The sequence below is a fragment of the Tupaia chinensis genome, unplaced genomic scaffold, assembly GCF_000334495.1.
Source record: "Tupaia chinensis unplaced genomic scaffold, TupChi_1.0 Scaffold000602_1, whole genome shotgun sequence".
NCBI classification, from domain to species: Eukaryota; Metazoa; Chordata; class Mammalia; order Scandentia; family Tupaiidae; genus Tupaia; species Tupaia belangeri.
The window spans coordinates 742350-747162 of record NW_006160120.1 but is presented as its reverse complement, the minus strand read 5'-3'; positions in this window follow the sequence as shown (position 1 = coordinate 747162).

Here is a 4813-nt window from a genome sequence, read left to right as displayed (position 1 = left end):
GGTCTCCAACTTGCCACCTGCAGGTCTTGGAACTTCACCTCTGTAATCTGTTTCTGAACTACTGTTTGTCCCTATTTATCAGCAATGTGTTACTATTTCTACACCGTTTTAAATACTCTAGCTTTGTGAGATGCCTTTTAAATTTATCAGGACAAATCAGAAACATGGCATTCCTCCATTTTCATCCACGCGCCCCACTGCCTGGGTACTGCTCCAGCTCTCTCAAAGATCTGAAAGCAAAGAGTTAAACCACTGCCCCTACAACCAGCAAATTCCATCCACTTCGTCCTGAATGTGCTAGCTCCAGGGACTCCTATTCTTCAACAAAAAAATGCTTCCAAACAAATTCATGCCCAGGGGACCTGCTCCGAGGACTCTCCTTGGTCAGTAACTCGTTGAGCAGTTTGATGAATGAATACATAAATCTTGGACCAGTAAAGAAACAGTCTGGGTGGAACTAGCAGTTAGCATAATGGCTATGTCACTGGACTCCCATGTAGTCGACCACGGTTCGAGTCCTAGACCCGGTGGCTTAAACTCACGCCAGGTGCATGTGTGTGCATGCCCAAGATCCCGAGAGGAGAATGGAGAAGGATTGCAGCATAGCCATCCCCCCTGGGAGTGATTTCTCGCTTTCTGTCTCTCTGTCTCTTGTCTTTCTGGCAAGCGCACATGGCCTATTGCAAAAACCTCTCCCCAAAAAGAAAAATAATAATAATAACAGTCTGGGTTATTTCACCTTCTCTATTCCCATTGTTATCCATTCGGTAGAATAAGAAACTGCAACCTTTTTGGGGAAAAGCAAAATGCTTTTAGCCCCTGTAAATTGGTATTTTAGGAAGGAAATCAGAAATAAGCAATTCACCTGAGATATCACTTTGAGAAATGAAAGAGCCATTCTTCTCCTCCACTTCCTTCTGTTCTCCCAAGAAGTCACACCTTAAAAGTGAGGGCAGAGTATGTGAGACCAGGCATTCCCGACACTCACCTCAACCACACACACAGGAGAGCAGGACCATATGGCAGCCTACCAGCTTTGGCCTTCAGGTTCCCCTCTTATCTCTGTGTGTCAAAGTGTGAGGCTTTACTTCTCAGATCTTCCCTGAGCAAAACTTCCACTGTTGCCCAATAGAACAGAAAGTGAACTCCTCTTCTAAAGGCTCAGCCCCAGTATGGCCAACGGTCAACTAAGCCCAGCACACACCTGAGCCTGCTTATATAGAGCCCAGGGCTTCACACCCAGCATGTTCTAATTTCTCAATCCAGGCCAGTACTGCTCTTTTGGTTCCAAGTATAGTGGGAACAGGGAGGATTGGGAATGCAGGGTCGTCTCATCAGGGTATAAGCTGAAGATTCCCATTGCTCTTTATTCAGTCCTACTGTGAACCCCAATCTTCATGTTATATGATACTCCACAAGAGCTTGCGACACTCTCCCCAGTTGAATCTCTGACATGAGCATCTCATCTGGTACCCCTCCGGCAGCTGCCTGGAGGAGGAGAGAGAATCTGGCACCTACTGTGGGGGAGGCTGTGTCTGAGTTGTGAAATAGCACCTCCACTTCCCACAGATCCGTCCTGTGCTGCTAGTCTCAAGAGGTAGGAAGGACAAAATGGTGTGGAAGGCAAATAACCCTACAAAGAGGCCCATATCCTAATTCCCAGGACCTGTGAATAATACGTTTCTTTACTTGGCAAGTGTGATTAAGTTAGGGATCCTGCAATGTGGAGAGTAGCCGGGATCATCCAGGTGGGCCTGAGACCATGAAAAGGGTCGTTAATAAGAAGGCGGCAGGTGAGCCCATGATGAGTCTACATGCTGAGGAATGGTAGCAACCTCCAGGAGCTGGAAAAGACATGGATGTGTGGTCTTCCCCAAAGCCTCAGAGAAATGCATTCTTTCCAATGCCTTGATGTAAGCCCTACAGTGCCTACTTCTGACCTCTGACCTCCCAGTATGTAAGGTTTGTGCTGTTGTAGCCACTGTTTGTGGGAATTTGTTACAGCAGTCACAGAAAAACTGCTACAGAGGCCAGCCTGAGAGTGGCCTGCATCAGAGTAAGGAGGGCAGAGGGTGAATGCCTGGACCAGAGGCATGATGGGGGACATTCCCAGATGTTCACATGGGCCTGAAGACCAGGATGACCAGGTGACACCAGCAGTGGCTGCAGGAGAGAAGCCAAAGCCAAAGCCTACACAAGGTGAGGTGCCCCTGGCAGAGGCCAGCAGGACCTGGCCGTGGTGCCCAGCCCTGAGACATAGCCCCTGGATCCCCCTGTTTTTCTTAAGTGTATCCCTATAGGAAGGCTGAGTTTCTAAGGAAAAATGTAGGAAAAGGGAGAGAGTGCTGGAGAGGCAGAATGTGCCTGAGGACACAGTGAAATTTGAAATCAGAGAATTTCATTTCTCCAAAAGCCCATTGTTTTAAACACAGAGTCGTGAAATGACCTGGGAGTGGTATGAACACATTCTTCTTGCCATTATTTGTGGCTGAGCTATACAGAAAGTGAACAGCCGGACATTTTTGCAAACACCATGGCTGTTTAAGCCTGCTACAGGGAGTTGCTGAGCCCTTGTCAGGAGCTAAACATTTCCATATTCATGATCTCATTTCCTAAGAGTCGCCTTATAAGAAAACTATTCTATTATTCTTCCTTTGGAGATAAGGAAAGGAAGCATTAGAGACATAAGTTTTGCCCAAGATCACATACCTGGTGAGGGCTAGAAGTGGGCTTCATCCTCGAATCTGCCTGAGTCTTAAAAACCAGGCTCTTTGAGTATATTTTCCCATTCTTTCCTCACTCACATTGTTTCTTTTTCTTTTTTTGGAGAGGTTTTTGCTATGGGGCGCATGCACTCGCCAGACAGACAGATAGAGACAGAGAGATAGAAAGTGAAAAATCACCCCCCAGGGGGAATGGCCACGCCGCAATCCCTTCTCCTCTCGGGATCTTGGGCACATGCGCACTCTTTTCTTCCCAAATGAACGATAATCTTGCTGGGTACAGAATTCTCGGTTGAAATTGCTTTTCCCTTAATGCTTTGAATATATTCTCCCATTCCCTCCTCGCTCGCATTGTTTCTAATGAGAGGTCTGCTGTTAGCCTGATGGGATATCCTTTGTAGGTAACGTGCCGTTTTTCTCTTGCCAATCTTTGTAAGTTGTCTTTGTCTGTGGTTTTGGTCAGTCTGGCTATAATGTGTCTTGGAGAAGAACTTCTTGGGTTGATTCTATTTGGGGTCCTTTGTATTTCTTAGGACTGGATCTTTGAGTGCCTCTCTAGGTTTGGAAAGTTTTCTTGCAGGATTTCATGGAATAGATTATCAATGCCCTTATGAGTCTCTTCGCCTTCTGAGATACCAATTATCTGGATGTTTGGACGTTTGATGGGAGTGAGAAATCACCCCCCAGGGGGGATGGCCACACTACAATCCTTTCTCCTCTATTCTCCTCCTGGGATTTCAGGCATGCATGCACCGATGCCCAGTGTGAGTTTCAAGCTGCTGGGTCCAAGACTCAAACCACAGTTACCCATGTTGGGAGTCCAGCACCAACAACTCAAACCACAGTTACCCATGTTGGGAGTCCTGTGCCACCTGCTGGCCCCAGCTCATCTGCATTTTTAAAATATTATCACTTCAAGAATGCTACCTATGGAACCAGCAGTTAGCGTAATGGCTATGTCGCTGGACTCCCACGTAGTCGACCGCGGTTCGTGTCCCGGACCCAGTGGCTTAAAACTCACGCCGGGCGCGTGTGCGTGCATGCCCAAGATCCTGAGAGGAGAATGGAGGAGAAGGGATTGCGGCGTGACCATCCCCCCTGGGGGGTGATTTCTCGCTTTCTGTCTCTATGTCTCTCTCTGTCTGGCTGGCGAGCGCACGCGCCCTACAGTGAAAAATCTCTCAAAAAAAAAAAAAAAGAATGCTACCTATTACCCTTTGGTATGTAACCTTTGGGATTGATTTCTCTCACTCAGCAAAAATTCTCTGGAGATTCATCCAAGTCATTGTGTATGTCAGTAATTTGCTGCTTTTTATTGCTGAGTTGGATCCCATAGTATAGATGTACACAGATTGTTCAATGATTCACCATTGCAGGACATCTGGGCTCTTTCCAGTTTTGAATTATTACAAATAAAGCTATTATGAAAATTGGTTTATAAGTTCTTATGTGAACATGTGTTCCCATTTTCTGGGATAAATGCCCAGTAGTGAGATTGTGGGATTGTATAGTAATTGCATATGAGAAACTGCCAAAGTAATTTATAGAGTGGTTTTACCATTTTACTTTCCCACCAACCATGTATGAGTGATCAGTTTCACTGCATCCTTGCCAGCATTGGGTGGTGTTGCTATTTTTTATTTTAAACACCCTGTTAAGTGTATCTGGAGACCACATTGTGGTTTTCATTTGCACTTCCTTAATGGCTAATGATCTGAACATTTTTTGACAGGGCCATGCAGGCAACACAAGCTGGTAAGGATGCTGCCTCCCATTCTAAGGCAAGGCCTGGACTGGGAAGAAACTGAGGCAAGGCCCAGTTTACGAGCTCTCCCTTGTGTCCTTGAACTGGCCGGTATTCAATTTCTCTGCCGTGAGTTTTACTGTTATTACTGTACCGTGTAAGGGTAAAACATCACCCCCAACCATTGCAATAAAGCCAATTAGTGATCTTGTAGGAATGTGGTTCCCTAAGACTGACAGGAGGATCAGGAAGTTTAAGACTCCCCCACCTGTCTGTTTTTAAGTCAAAATTAACATATAGATTAAGTTAGTATAAACCAAATTAGCATTAGAAGCATATGTAGACT